The sequence below is a fragment of the Vicugna pacos genome, unplaced genomic scaffold, assembly GCF_048564905.1.
Source record: "Vicugna pacos unplaced genomic scaffold, VicPac4 scaffold_19, whole genome shotgun sequence".
Classification (NCBI taxonomy): Eukaryota; Metazoa; Chordata; class Mammalia; order Artiodactyla; family Camelidae; genus Vicugna; species Vicugna pacos.
In genome coordinates, this window is record NW_027328740.1 from 76,764,635 (window position 1) to 76,788,683 (window position 24,049).

At 44.0% G+C, this 24,049-nt stretch overlaps 1 protein-coding gene across 1 annotated transcript in view; it reads right to left on the reverse strand.

Annotated features, from left to right (window-relative positions):
• LOC140693562 (uncharacterized) overlaps window positions 1–24,049 on the reverse strand; it is a 141,779-nt gene that overhangs the window by 117,402 nt on the left and 328 nt on the right. Inside the window, exons 2-4 of the mRNA XM_072957349.1 lie at window positions 1,265–1,323; window positions 915–1,067; window positions 255–378 (exon numbers count right to left, since the gene is read on the reverse strand). The gene's annotated coding sequence lies outside the window, so the exon portion shown is untranslated. The remainder of the gene's footprint in view (window positions 1–254; window positions 379–914; window positions 1,068–1,264; window positions 1,324–24,049) is intronic.

Below are 24,049 nucleotides of genomic sequence, written 5' to 3' on the forward strand. Positions count from 1 at the left end.
ACAAATGTTAACATAAAAACTCCTACAGGAATATTCACCATTACTTTTCGCCATTAATTTTCAGAGCCAAAAAACAGAAACAACCCAAATGTCTATCACGTGATGAATGGGTAAACAAAGGGGCCCAGCCATACAGTGAAATATTATTCAGCAATAGCAAAGCATAGAGTACTGACCCAGGCCACAACGTGGACAAACATTGAAAACGTTACTCAGTGTGAAAGAAGTCAGTCAAAATAGACGGTTCCACTTACATGAAGTGACTCGATTTGCATGAAATGTTCAGCACAGGCAAATCCACAGAGACAGAAGAGTGGCTCCCTGGGGCTTGGGGAGGATGGGGAAGTTGATAATGTCTGCTTATGCGTACTGGGTTTCCTGTTGGGGGGAAGAAAATATTCTAAGATTGACTGGGATGCACATTTCTGGGCATAGAGTAAAATCCGCTGTACATTTTAATGGGTGATTTGTATTAAAACTTTTAAGAACAAAAGCACCTCGGATTAGTACCTTCCATAGTAAATGCAAATTGCTAACATTTATTACAGGAAGAAGAAACTGCCCTCAGCATGAAAGCAGGAGATCAGCAAATATTAGTTAACCGAAATTGGACAAGAGCATTTCACTTGAAACTGTTGCTGAGTGTACAAGAAATATTCAGACATGACAAGGAAAATCAGTTTGACATCACGAAGAAGCATTCTGCTTCAAATGCAAATCAAGGATTCGGCAAGCCCAGCTGCTACAAATGACCAGAGAAGAAACCTGGTTCTTAAAACAAGCACCAGAGCCAACAAGGAAATGGTGGTGAGGAAAGCAGGCGGCCTAAAATCTGGAACAGTGTGCTACAAATAATTTCTCCACTGAAAATTCAAAAATAAAATGAAAGTGATGTAATGCTGTTTTGAACTCACGTGAATGGGCTTCCTGCAGTGCTTGACAGTTCTGTAACCCCGAATGACTCAGGAGAATCAGCATGGCTCCTGGGAGTCCACAAGTAACTGCCCATCAGCACGCTGACCACCATCACATCTGCCAGGGTTGAATTGCAGAGAAGAGAGCAACCTCTGAAAGGCACAGGGAATGTTGACAAGGGAATAAAAGGCTGCGGTCAATCCTGGGACAGAGGCCCTGTGAGCAGAGGCCAGAAGGCTGCAGGTGAACTGGAGTGGCCCTGGGGCAGGAAGGGACCACAGGGGAGCATATCTCAATTATCTCCTCTCTCTCCCTCGGGTAGGAGGGATAAAGCCTGCATCCTTCTCACCTGGAACTGTGGGTTCTGGCTGGCGGAAGTCTTACCGACACGGAATGAATTTCTCAAGACTGCGGAAAAGGGAAAGAAAGCGAGAGGGATTAGGGAGCCAAATCCACGAGTCTCTCAAATGCTCCCATATTTATTGTGTATAATCAAAGTAAAAAGTCAATAACAGTTGTGAGATAGTAGGCAGGAACTTGGGGAAAGAAGGGATGAGACAAAGATTGTAGACTCCACCATGAGTACTAAGGCTTAGTTTACCTTTAGGGAAGTCATGGGCTGAGGGGAACAAGATACATTTTTTAGACATGTTCATTACAAAGCAGACCACCAGACCAGCCTGGTCCCTGTTTTGGGGATAATAGACTATCTAACACCACGCAGGCCTGGCGTTTATAGCTGAGGGCCTGGGTCATTGCTGTGCAATAAGCAGTGTGCTATCTATAACCTCAAATATGCAAGCAAGGCATTGTCTCTGCTTTTTATGGCAAGGAGACAGGAGTGAGGATGCACAGGTGTTTGCTTTAAAGCAGTTAATAAGCACATTTTTTCTTCTTAAAGTTGACAGGCGGCTGGGATGTGTTACAACTTGTTAACTCAATCATGGGCTCCCACATGGAACCATTATGGAGGACATCCTAGGATGACAAATCCTGGCTCTGGATCTTTTCCTGCCAGCTTCGGCCACTCCAGCAGGGTCTAGACACATCCCTGAATAACGATCCCACAGAACCACCTAAACTCTTAACTCCTGGTGCTTGAAACTTAATTTTAGCTCTACACAACTTAATGTAGAAAAGTTTCAGAAATAAAAGATATTATATTCTTTTTATATCTCATCATAAGACTGATTTTTCTGATTGCTCTAAGCTGCTTCTACATGGTAAAGCACCTAATTCTGCAGGTGAATTCAGTACTTTCCTTTGGGCATAACTAGACAGTCTGGGCTGTCTGACTTCTATTAGTCAAATACCAATACACTTAATTGATTTCTTTGTTCATCAATTTCAGCCTGGAGGTGAGGGTCTATCACTATTTTCCTCAGCCCACCCTCTACTCTTTTCTCATCAGCATCTCAGGCCTCCTGAAAACAAAACAAAGCATTTGTTTCCCTTCATCTACACTTTCCACAAAGGCAACAGGAATCATCATGCCTAGAGAATGAATTCAACACAAATGTTAAAACAAAAATCTATAAACCTGAAGCAACTCCATCTCCGACTCATGATACACAATGACATGAGAGTAAGTGTGTCAGGTACAAAGCATGCGTGAGCCTGACCACCTCATTTCTATTCTTCAAAGGAAGGAAGGTTTTCGTATTTTTTATTATCATTCTTTGTCATTGTTTCTGATTAAGCCAAAAAATTTTTTATGAAATAATTAAGCACTGCAATAACAGATTTTCGCTGTATCAATTACAGAAGGAATTCAGAGGGGATAGGAAAACCCACCTCTGTAAAAAATGCAAAATTCCTTCCCCTGTTAAGAACACGAATACAAAATGCAACAGAGAATTCAAATTCTTGTGGAGAGGACAAAAGCCACAGAATCAAAGCAAAGTCATTATTATGACTCAATCCAAAATTCACTGGACAAACATGCTCAATGCATTCAAATAATTTTTAAGGCACACTGCAAACCATTCACTTAATTATCTACAGGCTAGAGGAAGAATTTCCCTCTATAACAGACAACATAAATCAATAGGTTGCCCCACCAAACAAGGAACAAACATCAGGTTTTTTGCAGTTCTGATAAATCAGCAAGTTTTAAAGATCAAAATCCAGAAATTTTAAACATTCATTCACACCAGAATGAATCAAGCACTTAAAAAAATAAATAACCCAAAGAAACTAAACACATTGATCACGTACCTGGATCAATGAGAAATTCTTGTACAGCTGGAAAAAAAGAACAGTCTATAGACTTATACTTGAAAAATAAAACTACTTTTAAAGATAACTGCTAAAACACATTTCATCATTCATGTTGCCTTGAAAAATCTGAGGCACTTGTCTCTGATCAGAAAAGCAATTCTGAGTATTAGTATGTTACAATTCAGTGCCAGTTTGCTTTAGAAGAAAAAAGAAAAGCTACTGTTTCTCATCTTGCACAAAGTTTAAAGAACCTCCCTGCCTCTATCTCCTCCCATTTTCTAAGCTCATGCTCCCCAACCCTTCTGAAACAATTATGAGAACCTCTTATTCCCACCAATATGCCAAATCACAAAAGAGTATCAATTTATTTGTGTAAATATATACCTACACCTTGAACTGGAGGAGAAAGATTTCAGAAGGCTATATGGAACTTATTGCTACATTCCTGAAATCACACACATACACGTTCACAGAGACACAGACATATACAAACTGAATTACTGGGCACTTCACAAGCTAAGGACTTACAACTTCTAGAAGATAACTTTGTAGTTAGTTTAAAATACAAAACGGTCAGCTTTTGAAAGCCTTGAACATTGCAAAATCATCCAAATATCAATGAGATCCAATTAGCCTTCTCTGTAGAATGTAATTCCCCATGATGGCAAAGCAGACCCTAAGAAGTAGTGGATCCAAGACTCGTGTTTTTCACTAGCTATGATCGTTTTAAAACACGTAAACAGATTTAGAAAGGTATGTCCCTATGACATTTATTCTTATTGAGATGGCATATGTATTCAATTGTCTATGCAGAAAATAGGACCCATGATGGTGTTTAAGAAATATTTTGTGTATTGAAATATTTATTTTTAAGTGCAGACAAGGAGGGTGGGTATTACTCCATTGTAGAGCACCTTTTGTGCACGCACATGTTCCTGGCTTCAATCCCCTGTACCTTCATGAAAATAAATAAATACAAGTGCTTACTTAAAAATAAGAATAAATTTATATAAAAAAATAAATGCAGACTAAAAACCACTGCAATCTAGGAGCCACAATTATAATAAAAAACAAGTGTTTCTATCAAATATTGACTATACGCCAATCACAGAGACAACCAAAAGTCACACCTGACAACCATCACGTGTGAGTCTCAGCAATCCTACTAAGTAGACACGGATGAGAAACCCGGCTCTGCGGATGAGGAGACGGAGCTCGGAGGAGCCGGGGACACTGACCGTCCTGCTCCCCGTGACACCGCATCAGCCCAGGGCAAGCGCTGACAGAGCTGCACTGAGGGGACACCCAGCTGCATGGAACCATGGGGGATTGGGGAGTCCTAGAAAATACTCAAAAGTGTTCAATGAAAAACCAGCTCAAATATGTTACTCTGTGCCCCATCCTCTAAACACAGAACATGTCTGGGACCTTTTTGATGCCTCCGTGTCCTTTCTGCCATCATCAGTTACGTGCCCTCTCAGCGCGACCAGTCATGAACTGGACCCCATACGAAGTGCACTCAGATGGAAGAGCTTTAAAAGCTGTTTTATGAAGTTTGTAAGACTCTGTCTATTCCTCACACAGGCGGTCATCCAGCACTACTCACCGGTGCGGATGTACCACCTGAAATCACACCTTTCTGCTTTTTAAAATCCCTTCATGTAATACAGACTTTTAAACAGCAAAGAAGCAGCTCAACCACAGACAGTGGACATCTTTTCACCAAACGGACTCAAACAGCCCATCGGACTACCTGGAAGCCCTTTTCTTCTATTAAACCCACTTCCAGGTACTTCATCTGATTGGTGGACTCGGCCTCTGAATGGCCTACTCAGAGAGATCCCATCCTCACATCCGGGGGTGGGAGAGGACCCTGCTGCTGGGAGAAATCAGTGAGGAAGGTGGACATCCTCCAGCCATTTCTGCACGGGTAGAAATGCCACATGCTCAGAAATTATACCGTCAGCACCCCTCGGCTCCCATGGACTGGTTTCACATTAAGCAAACTTATGACACACTGATGCAAGAAAACCAGAAATTTAATTTATTAATGTAACAGGAGATGTGAAACTACAAACCAGATTGAAATATCAGAGTTCAACCATGAGTGCAGATTCTCCTCCATGGCCCAATCTCCGGCAGGCAGTCACATGGCAAGCGTGGACAGAAGCAGAGCAGGAAGGGTTTCTAGATTAACTCAATGGACTAAATTTCTGTTATAAGAACAGATCTACTGCCTGGAAAACAATTAATGCCAATCACGGGGCACACTCCATGGACAGTGGCTGAAACACGACTGTGAGTACCTGTATAACTCCACTTTCCCTGTCCTTTCTGGTCTAACTGATGCAGAGGTACAGAGATCCAGGGATGCAGATACCTGTAAACACCCAAAGCCCATCCCTGGGAGCCTGGAAACCAGATAGCCAGGATTTAAATCCCAGCTCTGCCACTTACAAGCTCTGTTACCTTGGCCAAATTACTTACCCTCTGTGTGCCTCAATTTCCACACTGTAAACCTGGGATAACAATCAAATCTTTCTTACTCACTTGTTGTGAAAATTGGAGGATTCATTTCTGTAAAACTCTCAGAAAAGAATGTAGCACATTTTTGGTGCCCAACAAATTTCAATTTAATAAGAAAGTGATTTACAAGTCTCCCATCTAATCATCTTCTGTGTTTCATGACTATTCTGAGTCCCAAAGGAAATACTTATTTCCCCTCTTATAAACTCTTGAGGAGCACCCTTCTGTTTCAAGCCACCACCTGTTTAATCTGAGGGGGGATTCCCTCCTCCCCACTCCTCTGGTCCATGGGAGACTGCTTCTCCCTTCACACCCCTGACCACTGGCCCACGACTAGCCCTCCTCACACTAACAGATTGAGGTGTGAGTCCGGGGAGACAAGCAGGGCATATGAAAGCTTTCCTTCCCCTCCAGTGTTGGCCACCCTTAGGAAGCAGCCGGGATGCTCAGTTCCATGGCAAGACAGTCCTGTGCATTATGGGTCAGAATCTCTCAAGGGAATGCTCGCTGTGGACCAGAGTTACCTGGGACTGCGTAAGTCTCTAATTCTGGGACATAGTGTCATGACACTCACTCTCCCACAGCCCTGAATTTCATGGAGAACGTGGCTTCATCAGTAATAAAGGAGACATTTATCGCCTGCCTGTTCTTCTTTGTCATCTCTCAGTTGGCTGCTGGACACAACATGTGTATAAGTATTGGGTCCCCTTAAGCCCCAACATATATGAAGTAACAAAAATTCTGTGCTTAACATTGGTTCAGGGCGACTGTGTAACTGTCCTGACACTGCTGATGCTAAATTATGTGTATAGGAACTATGGAACCTCCTCAAATATCTTTCATCATAAAACCAGCTTTTCTTATTTTCCTGTTTCTCAGTAATTGCCAAAGACTATCAAATGATGGCTTCACACCAAACAGCAGTTAAGATTATGAGCCCTCTTGTCATACACACTGTGCTAAACACTTTACATAATTTCTAATTCTCACAATTCTACAAAGCAGAAATGAGTGTCCCCATCTCACAGACGAGGGAAAAACTCAGAACGAACTGACTCAGGATCATGTAGCTCAGTGGCAGCGCGTGCACGCAAACCCAAGTCAAAACACCACACCCCTTTGTATATGTACCAAATCTCCTACCACCCATTGACACACAGCGGTGGGGATAATACTTAGGGAACTCAGTACACTTTTCAGCTTTAAGGTGCTCCAGAGGCCGCTTCTAGCTCTTTTATAAAATCCCGGCTCACTGGTTTCTAACACTGCAAGAAAAGACCGATGTTGCAACTGTTTGCACAGGAAGTCTGAAATGTTCACAGCGAGATGATAGAATAAAACTAAGACATAAGCAGAATAATAGTTCCAGGTAGTCAGACATAATGGACATTGTGCTACCCTGAAGCACTAAGCAAAGGAATCAAAAAAAAAAAAAAACGTTGTTTAAGACTTCCTTTACAAACAGGAAAGTTAAGACTGTAAGAAGGTGTAACAGCTCCACCTATGGCTTAAAAGGCCTTCCTGGTTGCCTGGAAAGGTGCAACACAAAAATTGCCTGTGGATCAGAAACAAGAATCAGATAACTAAAAGCTTATGTAGCACATACTGCTCTCCTAGTCCTCATGTCTTGCACTGTAGCAAAAACCAACAGACCTGTACTAGGCCTATATTCATAAAAGTCATGTCTGTATTTTTCCAACAGGAGGTAATCTAAGTATCTTGCAAAATACTTCTCAAAGAGCCAGGAAATCATAGAAGTGTATTGAAATACAAAAACATTTATTTACATATTAAAACAGCATGAGCTTTTTTCTATTAAAAAAGCTGACATGTCAAATCAATGTTTTGATATTTTAAAACCTATTAAGAGTGCAGAAAAATAAATCAAAATTTTCTTTAATCACAAAAGAGAGAAGCTTATTCCCTGAAAATGATCAATGTGGATTTTTCTAAACTTAATGCTTCTGGTCAGAGTCCTACGAATTTAAATGTCTGAGTGTATAGTTACACGGTAGCATGAACACTGAGTTGTAACAATACACTTTCTGTGTAAATAATCTTCAAGGTCGTCTGCTTAAGTCAATTTAACTAGTCCCTGTCTCAATAGAATGATACAGATTTCATTAAAACTTCATACTGCACGCACGCACACACACAAAACCCTGAATCCTTGTTACTTTAAGCCATATTCATATATATCCATATTGAATATGCATCAGAAACAAGCCACCCTCTTTAGTATTCACAGTTGATCCTTCTAAACTATCTGTCATTGTGACAGCACATTTTTACTAAGCAGCTCTTGGATGCTTTGTATACAAGGCGTCTACCTCTCACAGTCAGACATGGTAAACGGCATCACTCAAATTTCACAAATGAGGAAATATACTTAAGCCATGGAAACAACGTACATATTTATCATCAGGAAAGAAAAGAGTAAAGATTTTACTTTCAATATGCACTGACAAACTTTTCCTCCATACTAAGACTACATACATAAAACAAATTCAGTCATTGTAAATTATTCTGTCAATAAGCACCACTAGAGAAAAACAAGCAACATCATTAGCAATGATTGGACTTTCAAAGCCCACTCCTATTTTGCACTATAATCATTTTTAATGTTTTGTTTTTAGTGCTTACATAGCACTAATATAAAGAAAACATAAACTATTTAAGTCATTACCTGAGAATGCAACATTTGTGAAAATGTACAATTTTAATTTATGCCACTCTGTCTCACATTCTCACTGGTGTCTCTCCTTTGAAGGCCTCATCAGGCTGAGATCGCCAAAATCGGTCATTTATGGACTCACAGGAGTTCGGGAAACCACTCAACGGGAGGCTGATCAGAGGAGAAATTGAGAATGCATCCTGTGCAGCCTGGGTTCCAGCACCGAGCTAGGCACCGCCAGCTGCGTTTGATTTGGGACAAGCTGCCCACCTCTCAATCCCTCAGCTGCAAAAAGGAGACATTGATACCTACCGTCAAACACCTGCTTTGAAGTAAAACATGGGAAAAACAGTTTAGCCTTTGGTAGGTGTCCACTCACAGCAAGCTTGTTCATTATGATGATGAGGATTACTTTTAATAAGTTAAGCTAGACCAAAAATTAGAAATCACCATAAAGGAGAAACATTTTAACTCAATAAGCATTTCCTTTTGAATGGATTGATAAAAGTTCTAATGTTTTTTTAATAAACCAAATTTTGTCCATTAATTTTAGATTTACCGGTTTATGGACAAGTCTCCAAAAAAAGAATTAGAGGCCTCTAACCTCTGAATACTAAGAAAGTAAAGTTTAAAAAAATTATGGGGGAGAGTATACCTCAGTTGAGAGAGTATGTGCTCAGCACGCATGAGGCCCTCAGTTCAGTCCCCAGTAACTCCATTTAAAAACTTTTATTAAAAAAAAAGGAGAATTAAAGGAAAAAGATGGAGGACTACAGAATTTTTTTAGAGAATCCACTCAGATTTAAGATGGGGAAAAAATATCCATTTCTCACAGGAAATCTTGAGAACTATGTAAACCGGATCTGAGTTGTCTAGTCTTTAACATTATTCATGAATTCATATTACCAAGTCTTAAAACTACCTGATAACCCACAGTGGTGATAGTGATCATAAAACCTGCCAATGCGGATCGAACTCCGGCTAGGACTGCTCTGTTCTGACATCTCTGCCCCTGAGGCCTCACCAGGCTGAGAGCACTAAATTTTGTCATTCATGAGCATCTCGTGTAAGTCTTCCATTTGTGCTTCTCAGTCTCCTCTCACCAGCCCCTCTGAGGGAAGCACTGTTATCATCTTCCCCACACGCAGATAAGGTCACTGAGGTACAGAAACTAAACCTGCTCCAGGTCACGTCGGCATTAAAGGACGTCTGTATTTCTGCTGTTTTGCGATTGACAAAGGAATCTGAGATATCAATACAAGATAGACTGTTAAATAATCAAGTCTGTCAGCTCTTCACCTCAAAGAGCAGATACTATAAATTCCTGATGTAGGATGAGGCTGCCGCCACAAAATGACTCAGCTAGAAATTAATATCCAAGATGAAGCAGCGGATACACATAAATATTCATGACTGTCAACTCCTCTCACGGGTCTTGGCCCTTCACTGCCTGAATGGGGGTGAAATCCCCACCCGTGTCTGGGAGGGTAGCGCGGCTCTTCCAAGTCTCACCCAGGCTTCACAGGCTGTTTCCCCCTACAGACTGTCCTAAATGATTAAAAAGCTCACAAGTTTTTTACACCAGCCAAAACTGAAAGACATTTCTGCATATGGAGCACTTTCTCAGGCTTAAACCATTTTTGCCTACACTCAGCAAGGGGGAAAAAAGAAACATGACTCTGCAAAGTCTCTTAGCCTTACCACTCACAGGAGTTGAATGGTCTCAGCACAAGATGACCCTTCACATTACAGGATGAGAACAAAATAAAGCCCCCCCAACAACAAGCACTCCCAGAGACAGCGCTCAGCAGTCTTCTGCACACTCACGGTTGTGCAGCCCTCACCACCATCTATTTCCAGAACACTTCATCACCCCAATAGAACACCCCTGTCACTAGCAGTCACTCCACAACCCCCCTCCACCCAGCCCCTTGCAACCATCATCTGCTCTCTGCCACTGCATGAGCCAATTCTGGGCATTTCTAAGATCACTGAAATCAACAATATGTGGCCGTTTGTGTCTGGTTCCTTTCAGTTAACGTGCTGTTATCAAGGCTTTCCCATGTTGAAGTGGTATCAGCATGTCTCTTTTTTTTGAAAATGTTAAACTTTATTAGAAGGTGGTAAATACTATCAAAAATAGTTAGAGTGGGGTATAAGGGGTGGGGTTTCAAAGGGAAAAGGCCAGGTTGAGCAGTCAGGGTGGACTACCCAGAGCAGATGGCTTTTTTCATATTCCCCTTTATTTATTTTTTCTTTTTTATTCACTCTTATGTCTGAATAATATTCCACTAAATGGAGATACTACATTTTGTTCTTTCATTCAGCAGCTATATATGGACGAGGTCCAGAAGAATGAGTGTAAGTGGTGGCTAGCAGGGATGGCATTTAAGCAAAGGGCAAGATGTGCTTTCAAAAAAAAAAGTGAACAATCAGAGGCACAAGGAAATTCAGCGCGTTTCTGAGAAAGTGCATGGTTGCTTCAGTAGGACTGCCATGCAGGGCTGTGGGGGATAGTGACAGGAGACACAGTGAGGGAGTCACCTGAGAATATTCCCCACTGTAAGCAGCTCAGCCAATTCTCCTCCCTCATCCTGTATTTTAGAGACATTTTTGCTAGCTTTTCTCTTATTTCAAGTAACAGTACTTTAGTTACACATCTGATCATCTGCATCAGACCACATTAGCTCCAAGCCACAGAAAATCATTCACTGACCGGAGCAGCTCCAAGACATAACATTGATGGACCAGGGAGTCCTGCAGCATCCCATCCTGCAGGCACAAACCACACATGTTCCCTGGTGATGTCCGGAAAGTAAAATGCATGGAAATATCTCACTGCTGCTGCACGACATCTGCCCACAAATTGCCCCCAAATCATGCTGGCACAGCACTACTCAACCCTCGCACTACCCAAAAAAAAAAAAAAAAAAAAAGAGAGAGAGAGAAAAGAAAAGAAAAGAGAAGAAAAGAAAAGAAAATATAAGAAAAGAAAAGAATAAAGCTAAGAAAGCAAATTTAGGCTCTTCCATTGAAAACCAGCAACCATCACTGCCAGTATCTGAGCTGGAATGATCCTGACTTCAAAAACCACTGTGCAGTTACTATTCAAATGTGACAGACATATATGTATTTCACTTAGATGATATTACAATAGGATTTTTCTTTTCAAAATTTCCAGTTGCAACAATAGCACAAGAAAGTTTATGTTTCATTTTTTAAAAAAAATCAATTATTTTCCACTTTGTTAATTTTGAATCTATTATTATTTTATAAAGGGAGCTATGCTGCAGATTATAAACCAAATATCTGGCTTCTGCAAACAAGACCTATATGACTTCACTATTTCAGAGCAAGCTTTAATGATGCTTTCAAATTGGGGGCGCTCACTAACAGCTCTTTAAATACTGTCAAAGATGTGCTATTATGTAATGCAAAGGGTCTACCTACACATCAACTCAGAAACCAAAGAAACTACACGAAAGCCTTAGTTTATCATTTTAAAATATTCCTATTATTTTGAATATTAAATTTCTTAAAAGATAAGATATTTTTTGAGAAAGACATCAGTTGTATTAAATTTCCTCTCACCAAGAAAGCAATCTTTATCAAGAATTACTACCCCTATGAAAATCCAAAAGACAGGACGTTTCTAGCTAAGTTAACTTACAGATCTCAACACAAGCCTAAATCCTATCTGCTCTCACTTGAACGAGCCCAGCAAAGTCCTGGGCTACTCTGGAACTTAGCTCTTCTGTTCCATATGTTGGCAGAGCTAAGATCATCACACAAGGCAGGGAAGGAGAGAAGAGGAAAGTCCACCTGGTGGCCTCCATCTGTTTACTTCCAGCCACAAGGTGTCGCTAGAGCGACCCCGCTAACAAGCCCTCCACACAAGGAAACCCGGCATCCACTCTGCCCCTGCGGTCCCCAAGCAGTCCCGACGCCCCTCTCCCACTGGTGGCCTCCGAGCCTGTGAATGGTCTTCTAATGACCCTCCCAGTTGGTGACACCCTCCCCCTCTTCCCCGCTACACACACACACACACACACACACACACACACACACACACACACAGCCAAGGCAGCCTTCCCAAAGCACAAATTTGATTACATCTCCCCCACTTCAAACCCATCAGAGGCTCCCTGGTAGAGTTCTAGCCCCACCCCCGACCCTGCTTGTCCATCCTCACCTCAGTACCAGGTCCCCAGTGACCTCAGGGGCCCCGTGACCTGCTGCTACTTCCCACTAGCCTCCAGGCTCATTTTAACTGTTTGTCAAGGAAGTCTTCCTTCCCTCCAACCTCCGCACTTTGGATTAGGTGCCCTGCTGTGTTAATAAAACATTTTAATCTAAGTCAACTTCTGACACTGCTAAGCTCTCAAGAAGCAAGTACATTTTGCTTACTACTGTGGGTCCACCCCCTCTCCCCTAGACACTCAGAATTGCGTGTGTTGTGAATAAAAGAATGAAGGGGTGGGACTCAAAAGGACAGGCAGAGCTGCTCTCCTAAGGGTCACTTCCTGCTGACACCCTTCACTGCCTCTTCTGTGTCAGTTCTAGTAAAAACCAAGCTCCTCCAAAGCCCTCCACCCCTAGGCCCTCTCCAGTGTCCTTCAAAGCAGGGTCACCCACCACCCTGGACCACACAGGGCAGTCTCCCCGAGTCCCCACCCCACAAGCCTCCAGGCCTCTACCCAGGCTGCTCCTGTCACCTGAGTCACCCTCTTGATTCCTTCCCCTGGCTGACTCTTACTCTGTCCCCAGAACTGAATGTAGAGCCAATTTCTTCCAGGAAGTCCTCCCTGATGATGTCCTTTAGCTCTTGGCTGGGCTCCATCTACAGCAGCACTGCTTGGCGACCAACTGGTATTTGTCCACCTGCTCCTATGAGACCATGACCTCTTGGAGGCCACGTGGGAAAAAGGAGTGAGGTGACAAGAGGGGTGGGAAGAGCAAACAGGAAAGTCGCAGCTCAAGTCCCAAATTCAAGGATTCTGTCTCAGATAAAAAGAATAAACTGTTTCATACGTGTGTCATTTGGCTATGATTTTTGTGGAAAACAAGAGCTTGGTGTTCAAGCCTGAAATCCAAGTTACATGCAAAGAAATGTATATATTCATATCCAAAGGAAACCAGAGCTGCTCAACAACACTTTGCAGTTAAAATCCAAAGGAACTTTGATAAAGGCAATCTCCCTCTCTCTCTTTATTTTTATTTATTTATTTTTTTTGGTATCATATAGTTTTAGAAGTATTTGTATAACTAAGTGATGGCTACAGCCTATGATTCTGCACTGGAGTGTTTGGGGCTAAGGAAGCCCAGATTACATGCACTGTGTAAATGCAATCACACCAACACAATGACAGGCGCCCTAGTGGCTGAGCTGAAGTTCCAAAGCAGAGAACCTTATGTTGGAAGACAGCTCTCAGTAGAAAGTAAGAAATGCAATGTTCTGTACTCAATTTCATTAGCTTTATGAGCCATTAACAGATAGTATGTCTTGTCTAATGAAACCCCAAAATATATTGTCATCTTCGATTTTCTCCATCTGACTGTTTTATGCTAAATTTGGATATCAAACCCTCACTCCATACGGAAAGCTCAGGCCTCAGCTGCAGCACAGTTACATCCCGTGGAAGAAAGCCGATCAAGGGAGAACAGGAGAGTTTCCCTTCAGAAGCTGCTAAGTGTGGTTTTGCACCTGTATGTCATTTACAACCACGCCATCGTCAAAGGAGTAAGACCTTACATCTGTGGGGCAAAAAGCACTGCGGTGGTTCCGAACCATGAAAGAACACTGAGCTTTGTGCAACAGTCCTGAGGCACTTAAAGCGTACTTTCTCTGAAAGGCTCCGAAACTGACTCACTTCACCATTTCAGGTACAACCGGAATTAGTAGAGAGAACATGCCCTTGAAGTCTGACAAGGCCCTGCTGGAATCCTGCTACAGCATTTACTAGCTGCTAAGTGAACCAATTCCTTAAACCTCTGAGGAGGCTTCCCAATCTTCAAAACGGGGCTGCCACCGCCCACTTGTGAGGCATGGATGTGAATGCAACACGCAAGTAGGGCGGCCGACTGGTACGTGACACGGGACCTGGCTAGTTTCCCTCCGCTGCCCTTCTCCCCATTTAAACTTGCACTGTTCCCCCTGGTAAGGGTGAAGCCCCAGGAACAGACTGCCCGATTCTTCTGTATATCCCCGGATACATACCTTACCCTTAGGAGGTCAGAAAAACAACTGCCTCCTCCCCAGTCACTATCAATATTCTTAAGAGTCTGGGTTTTTTTAACTCTATGTTTCAGGGAGACTATTCAAGAATTGTTCAACCACCGTTCTCCAGGTTGGCTCCTCTCCCAACGCCCATCCCTTCTTACCTCAAATCTTCTGTCTGATTGCCTTTTGTTCGTGGGAAAGAGAGTCCGCTAGGGTGCGGACTCCCTAGGCCTCCCTCCCTTCATCACAGGAGAGTGTGACTACATTCTCCCAACTCCCCACTCCGACTCCAGCTTCTGAGGAGTTTCCCCTTCTGGACCCTGCAGCCTCTGGATCGTCCCAAGACGCGCACACGTGGCCAAAACCCTCTCTTCAGATTTCTTCCTGTGTGGCCCTGCCCACCCCCCAGAACCTTAAGGATAAATGCCATTGCTCTGAAAATCACAAACGCCGCTGACTGACACACCAAAGCTGCATGGTCCGGGCTTTCCTCCAAACCAGGCACAGCCCTGCCCCCCCTCAGACACAGTCTGCACCTCTTGAGATGAGCTGATCCACTTGCACGGCTGTGAACACCAGCTAAGAATGACGAATCCCAATGTGTATCTCTAGTCCGGCTCCTTCACCTGAGCCCCAGGCTCATAGACACGAGTGCCTCTTGGAAGTCCTAACTTGGATGACAAATGGCATCTTAAAAATGCCATATGTCAAAAAAAAGGGCCTTATGTCCACCATTTACTCTAGACTTCGATTCCTGGCAGGTACCTCCCAGGCTCCCCATTTTAGTAACAGCCCCAGCACCCACCTAGGTGTTTGAGGTCACATTCAATTTCCACTGTTCCCTCCACCTGGCCCTGCCCTGGAATCAGTCTTGTTATTTCTGTCGCTAAGCCAGTCTCAAGTCTGGTTCTGCAGGGAGCACGATGGAAACCCACAAGCTCACAGCAAGGTGCACTGAGTCACAGTCCTCCGAAGGGAGTTCCCTGGAGGGGGAGGCATCTCCTGCTTCCAGTCACCTCAGAAGGCACTGGATTCTCACAAAGAAGGACCAGAAGAAGGGACTCAAGGATCTCCCGTGATCTGAGGTTTGAAGGGCCTGAGGTCTGGGGGAGCTCCTAGTTAGCTGACACTCCTGTCAGTGAGCAGATGAGGATGGTAGGAACCCAGGCAAGTCTGTTCTCGCTCCGACCCCTTTTCTCTCGGGAGCCACGGGAAAGGCCAGTTTCCAGGGCACAGACCGGCCATCACAGATCCCAGCCTGCATTTGCCAACCCAGACAGCCTAGACTCCTACTTGCGACTCTTACTTCTGTTCTGTTCCCCCCCAGAATGTGATGGACTCTTTCAGAAAGTCTGGACTGTCTCAAGCGAGACCAAGTCAGTGAAGGATGAAGTGTCCACATTTGGACCAGAGCATGAAAGGAGAAACAAGGCCTCATGTCCAGCATGACGTTGGTGGCCAAGCCCTTTCCCTGGGTGAGATGAACCAGGGTCGGGGTGAGAATGCAAGGTCCCTTCACGGCTGACAGGGGTGTTGGAGACTCACTACCGCAAAATAACGACACGGCCGTCAGTGGTGGACATCAGCTGCAACAGACACAGAGTCAGCTATTTACTGCCAAAAAGGGGTAAAAGTAAAGGCCGGTGCAGGGAGGCCTGCACGGCTGCTGAGGCAAACCACAGACCCGGCTCTGAATGCCCACTGGCTGAAGCAGAGAGGAAGCTACGGTCCCCTTTAGCGGTCCCTGTGTCCACCAGATCCAAGTGAACCAGTTACTTAGGACAAGGCAATGTTTTCCTGATACTTAGAAAAACCAGCCTCATAAAGGGAACAAAAGAGTGGCATGGTTTTAGGCCCGCTCCTGCCCCTCTATGAATGCAAAGTAAAGTAAATGGCACTGGGAAGGTGAATGCAAAAAAAAAAACCAAAAAACAAAAAACCGGTGACTGCTTCCTCCAACAGAGTCCCCTGCAGCTGCTCACCCCCGAGCCGGCCACTTCCTCACCAGTGACCGCCGGCCAGGAAGCGCCGTCACGCACGTCACACAGCGACAGCCAGGAACCATGTGCCGAGCACGTTTGTGTAAAAGCCAGAATCAAGCAAGGTGCTGCAGAATTTGACTTTCCAAGTTTAAATACTCCATGAAAAAAATCCCTCAGCAGCCGCCTAAATCAATTCGCATCTCACTTCTTCAAAACAAATAAACAAAATTAGTAAGAGAGCATTTGTTACCAAATATAAGGACGAACTAACAGGTTCCTCAAAGCAAGGACTTTAACAGATATCAAACTCCAGTGGGTGATGTGCTAACATAGCAAAAATTCCAAAAAAGTAGAAAATAAGATGACTAGGATAATATATGAATCATGGCAACTGTTAAGTTTTTGCTTTTTATAGCGATGGAGACGGCACAGAGGGCGATCTGGCTATTCCAATGCAGGGTGTGCACAGCCCACATTTTCAGACCCAACAACATGCTCACGGGGTGGTATAAGGGAAAAAGGAAAATAGAAAAAGGAATAGAGGAACAGCCAAAATTAGAAACACACGAGAACAAAAATGACTTTGACAGCATTTACAAGAAATTACGTCAGTGTGATGAGGACAGGGATGCAGGGACGGTGAGACCCACCCTCACCTCCTGATCCAGGGAAGGCAGGGGCCTGAGGGGAGCGATGCTGCCGGGGGACCCCAACGTGGTCAGCGCCCCAAACCAAAACTTCACCTAGATGCGTGTAGACAGCTTTTGAGCTACAAAATGTGGTCGCATTTCAAGCTGCACAACTTTACTCACTCCCACCAAGAGGAACAGGGGAGAATTAGGTTCTGCTCCTGAACCAAAGCATTGTTTAAAAAATTAATGACTGTGTAAAAGCAACAATGGAGTAAAAGTCACTGGAGGAGAACGTGCTTGACCCGAGCTCACTGGCCACGTTATCTCACTGACGTTCAGATGCTGGCTGAGCCCTTATGGTACCAGAACAGACAGATCCACCAGGAGGGAGGTTTAATGCGCTGCTGTATTTTGATGCCGGCAGCCATGCCTGGTACACGAGGTTCTGGGTAAACAATGGTGACAGTGTCAACCACTATGGGCTAAGCACACATCCAGCTACTCCGCCAAATCCCAAGGGCAGACTTCAAAAGGCAAAAACAAGCTGGCATTCTCTGTTGGCTCTGCAGAATCAGAGCCAAGCAGTTGCTGAGCAAAAATGTCACCAGTGCCTCCTATGACAAAATAGGAGGCACTGGCGTGGGGCTGGGGCAGGGCTCCAGGCTTCCACTGATCACCCACCAGTCTGTCCAGGGGGTGAAGGAGGTCCCTGCTTTCATTGCAGCGATGCACCTACCTTGAATGACGCCTTAGGACTCAACAGGAGGTGACAGGTGAGGTGAACGGAGCCAGCCTTGGTGTAGCACGGTTCTGGCAGCTATGCCCTCAGCAGTGCCCAGTTTCCTAAACCTGACACCTCATCTCCAAGGAGCAGAAGTGTAGTGTGGGCATGTAGATCACAGGGCCCTGTGAGGACAAGTACAGATCATGGCCACGACATGCCTCTCCCCTTCCTTAAGCCATAGAGGAATGTCCGGGGAGGAAGTGAAAATTATTCCAGAGCCCGCCAGGCACCACACGCAGGTGGGACACGGATCCCCTGTGTCTGTCATTCACAGGACTGGTGTGAATTTTCTTTTTATCAATTCTCTGGCATCTTCTCCTCCATCTTACCAACAACAAGAAAGTAGAATCTGAACTTAGAATCACAGAGAATCACAGAGCCCCTCCTGCACAGCGGGCCCGGCAGCACGTGCCATGTCCTCCGACCGTCACCTGTGGGACCGCCATGAGCGCTCTCCAGACTCAAGGCCCGAGGCCGTAGGCCGGGGGGACACAGCTCACCTCACTCTCCCCAGTAAAGGGGGACCACCTCTCGGCAAAGACGTCTCACCCTCTTCTGCCCGAGGGACAGCTTGAAAGATACACAGGGAAACATAGTAGAGGGTGAGGGGTTAGGCAGCCCAGAAGAGATCGTCTGCACTTCCAAGGCAGAGTGGGGCCTTTGACCTAATCACAGGGACAAAGTGAGGACGAATTTTTCCCTGCTGTGTCCCATACACCGTGACACGCCTTTCCCTGCGTAAGGAGATAATTCGGAAGCCCCTGGCAGTGTTTCTGATGTCCTAACTTGGCATGGTGGCTGTCAGGCAGGGGAGAGGGCCTGAGCCGTGCTGGTGCTGGGCCTGGGAGGCAGGAGACATCGGCTCCACCCTGAGCTCAACCAGCACCTCGTTCTGCGTCTCGGGATTCAGAGTCTCATTTATAAGCAAAGGGATGAAACTGTCCCAGGACAGGCTGTCCAACAGGAATGAAATGAGAGTCATGTAAATAACGTTTCCCAGTTGCCACGTTTAAAATGTAACAAAAAAAAAACCAAGCAACTGATTTTAAGAACAGACCTTACTTATTCTACTGTATGTAAAATACTATCATTTTGACGTGTAATCAATATAGAAAGTAACAAGATAGTTTATATTCTTTTTACTAGACAAGTTTCAGCGTCTGATGTGCATTTGACCTACAGCACATCTCAGCTCAGACCGGCCTCCTCCCCAGCACTACTAACAACAGTAGCTGTGGCTACTCTATTGGACAGCAACTCCAGGGGTCCCCCCAAGTGTCCTGGCTGAAAAGGGGGAGTAAGTGTCCACACTAACCCTAAAAGGATCTCTCTGAAACAAAGGCGGATTTAGTTTTAAACGTCTGAAAACCGGCGGGCTACACCTCCTTCCCGCCTTGGCTACAAGAAAGCCCTCCTCCTTGATGATCCCATTCTGGATGTAGGGAAGCAATCTGTCACACAGCCAGGGTGGCCCGGCCTTCAGGTTGACTTGCCTGCTGTCTGTGTCCAGTCCCACGAAGTCCTCCTTCTCAAATAGGATGTAGAGGAGGGGGGTCTTCTCCCCAGAATTTTCGGGGTCCCCATCCAGCCACTTGGACTTGGGCAAGATGAAGAGTGACTCAGTGAAGTCGTCGATCCTCTTCTCCACCACCCTGCAGTCCTCGTAGATTGAAGGCCACGTCGGTGTGCTGCTGCTCGGCCACCTCCCCATACAGCACAAAGACAAAGAGCTGAGAGTCGTAGAGCGTGGTGCCATACAGCTCCTCTGTGCGTGGAGCTTCTAGAAGGTCTTGGCCAAGAGGCAGTCAGTAATGGTGACAAGGCCCATGACATTGCGGTGGGTCTGGAAGTCACTCCATCCATTCTCGGGCGCATAGAGATACCTATAGTAGATACAGAGTGCCCACTGGGAGCCGCACGGTCTGATCTGGCTCACCAAGGAGATTCCATTATAGATGCAAAAGAAATTCTCTAAGATGATCCCCACGGGTTGGACCACAATCGGAAGAGTCTGGTGGTCCTCAGCGCACTGCACGTAGTCAGGGGCGTTCATGTTGCAGGCCCTGCCGAGAAGGGAGGGTAAATCGATGTACATACTGTGCTGTGGGCTGCGGGCCTCACTGGGATGCGGCGACCTGGTGTGCACCAGCCAGAAGGCAAGGGAAGTCCAAGCAAATCGGGGATAATTTTGTCCTCAGCATCTGCACATGGCTACTGAAGCTCAGATCACATTACCCAGCTTTTGGTCTAGGCTTCCATCCCCTGCAGAAAAGGATCATTTCTTGTTTTCTGTTTCCAAGCACCTAGGCAGGCCCTGATGCAAAGTCGGTGCTCAAAACTGCTGAATAAATGAATGAATAAAGGAACTGCTTCCCCACCGCTCAGCAGGATATAATGCAAAGAACCATAGTAGGATCAAAATATCTGGATTTCAACGCCAATTTATTTGAACTCCTAAGGTGCAGAATAATGGGTAAGAAAACTTGCTTTGGGGAGGAGGGTACAGTTCAGTGGTAGAGCACGTGCTTAGCATGTTCAAGGACCTAGGCTCAATCCTCAGTACCTCATTTTAGAAAAATGAAACAAATAAATAAACTTAATTAACCCCCTCAAAAAATATTTTCTCCATTCAAAATTCAAAAAAAACCACCTTGCAATTGACACAACATTGTAAACTTGACTATACTTCAATTAAAAAAAAACTTCTTGCCTTACAAGAATATATCTGGATTATGGAAGTTTGCAAATGTATAATGCCTAGGATACCACCTGCATAAGAAGAAGGAACTGTACAAATGTACTATCCCTCATTTATGAGCTATTTTTCCTTTGGGGAGATTATAACCTCTCAGAGATATTTTTCTCATATTAAAAAAAAAAAGAAAAAGAAAACATTACCTGATTCTCCATACTGCTGAAGAATCAGATAACCCTATGAAAGCATCTGACCCACAGAGTTTATTCAATAAATGTTTGTTGAATGAATGAATAAACAAGCAAAGTGAATGCTGCTCCCTGCCACAGACCATCATAATGGTACTGCTTGGAAATGCCAAGCCCACTTTCCACCCAAATCTTCACTAACCACGTGGGTGACCTGGGCAGACCTGTGTGCTTCTCTCAACACCAGTTTATTCATAAATAGAAATGAGGGCAATAACACAAACCTAAAAGGGTTAGTGAGTCACGAATGAATAGTACCCCAAATTTGCAAGATGGAACTATTAAAGAAAATTGGGCAAAGAGTCCATAGGCCCTCTCCATATTATCTCTTACAACTACATGGGAATCTACATTACATCTAAAAATAAAAAGTCTATTATTTTAAAGAGGCTATTGAGTTTAAATCAGCTCACCGTCTCAAATAAGGAACACACAGTACAAATAAGAGAATGCGCAGCCCATGAGATGCACTCAGTAAATATTCCCACTGAACCCACTGGTCCCTCCAAATTCAGAGCATGAGGATGTGTCCTCGTGGCCAGAGGCCACTGCACCTGAAGCTAAAAAAGCTAATGGTCCCCACTTTCAAAAGCCCCTGCCACCAACCTAGGTCTAATTTTGTATTTGTAATTTTTTTTCTTTTTATAAAATAGAAATCCCCAATTGCATAGCCTTCAGGTCACCAAAACCTGACCACAGAGATCATGATGGCAACCCTCCTTGGTGAAACAATAAAATGAAAAGCCATTTCCACAAGACCTGTGTGTAAATCTACTAGGGAACTTCATCCTGGACTGAGAGGAAGAGGACTGGGGTGGAGGGGGCAATCTGAGGCACACAGACCCATGGGCCACCTGTCCCACGATGGACATTACACTCAACCCTCACCCTCCAGGAACTTCAAAATACACACAGACAGAGTGATGTGGACAATATATATGTATTTTTAAAGAAATTCCGACTCTCTAGCAGGTCTTGTATCTACCGAGACACAAATGGCTTATGTGTATAATGTTTCACAAAAGCCTTAAAACATTACCACCCCAACTTGACACATTAAGAAACTAGGGATAGAGGTTTATCACATTGTGCAAGATTAGAGAGATGCCACATCAGACACTGTATTTAAACCCAAGCCTTTGCTCCAGTGCTCACACAAGAAAGTGTGACATACTGCCCCTTTCCTGCCCTCTCCCTGCAATAAATCTCTGAAGAGTCTTTTCTGTGCCACGTGGAATCACAATCACATCAATTTACCACAAAGAGCTATGTGACTCCTTGGAGGACGTGTCAAAATCTAAAGGGTTGTGATGGGAGGAGAGATTTGAATTTTCTGTTTCTCAAAGGAAACATGGCTTTAAAAGAAACTGAAAAGCACTTATCTAGTCTAAGCCCTCATTGTGCAGAGAAGGAAATGGAGGCTCAGAAGAGATGAGGAAAGGGACTTATTAACAAATATTGCCTCAGTGCAACACCAAGCCAGCCCTGGGCCCTTCTGGGGGAGTACCTGGAAGGCCCAGGAAAATGATTGTTAGAAAAAGGAAAGAGAAGAAGCATACAAGGCCCTGTCTCTACACCACCATACCATGAAGTTCCACGAAATTATCCAGTATTGGGTGAAGCCAAAATTTAGGTGGGCTAAAGAGGTTATAGAAACCTGGAAGTCTCAACCATAGTGGAAATTCCAACATTTACTGTTTTTTTCCAAGTTCAAGCATCAGTTCAGTGGGCGCTCCATACAAGGGACTACACGAGGCCTGGAGTTCTCCCAAATACAGATCTCTATTATCACGTGTGCAAAACACACAGGCCCACCAGAAGAAAAACGCCCACACATAAGATGGAACTACTGAAACAGAAAAGAGCCAACCAGCATATATTGCTAGCAAAAATGGTGCTGCTAGAAATAGACTCATGGACATAGAAAGCCAACTGTTGTTAGCAGGCAGGAAAGGGAGGATTAACAGATACACATTAATAAATATAAAATAAATGACAAGGACCTACTATATAGCACAGGGTACTATTTTCAATTTCTTGTAATGAGTTGTACTAAAAACAATCTGAAAAACATTTATATACATATGCATAAGCTTATAACTGAATCTCTGCTGTACATCTGAAGCTAACATGGTAAATTTACAACACTTCAATAAAAAATAATTTTATATAATAAGTAAAAATAAAAGCAACGCCATAAAAAAAAAAAGTAAAAGAACACGGTAATCCCCTTAGCTGTAGGTGGTGGAGAACTCTGCAAGCACCAAGTCCACTCGAATACTCCAGCACTGGCGGTCACTCATTCTAACCATCAGAGAATCACTTGGCTTCTACGAGGTTACTTTTCTCTTCAGTGAAAGGCTACAGTTGCATCTAATGATGTATTGAATCTCATCATTCACAAACCCAAGAATTAATGAGGATTTCCCATAGGCCTGGCTCTGGACAGATGAAAAGATAGGGTCCCAAATATATTCATGTGTAGAAGAAGTTTATGCCATAAAGACATTAATTCTTCCTGCTTTGATAGACAGATTCATTGCAATTCTGATTAGAATTCCTCCCAGATATTTCATGGAATGTAACAAGTTAATTTATGGTCAGGAACAGCCAAGAAACTTCTTTAGAACCACCACTGGGAAGGGGTGGATAGGTCATGCATTTCAACTGGTCTTTCTGATGTGATGAAAACGTTCTGGAATAATAATGGTTGCACAAATGTGAATATGCTAAAAGCTGCTGAATTGTAACATTCAAGTGGGTGGACTTCATGGTGTGTGAACAATATCACAATAAAGCTGTTAAATGAAAAAATCCTTCTTGCCAATTATTTTTCCCTCTATACTACTAGTCTGTCCCACAATTTAAGTAAAACAAACAAACAAAAAAAACAAAACAAACCAGATTTTGCCAGGAGCTCTTTAGGAGTGCAATGTCCCTGGGTCTCCAACGCCTCGGGTTGTGCTGTTCCTGTTAACACACAATAGCTGGGCTGGACTAGTTAGGGACTATAAGTATCTTTTTAAGATCGACGGTCTCACGTTTCACCCTGGGAGAGTGAATGATGGAGGATGAGACAGCCTCATGCCTTCAGCTCATTTTTAACTGAACCAAGCCCTGCTTTCACCACTGTAATCCCTCTCAGTATAAAAA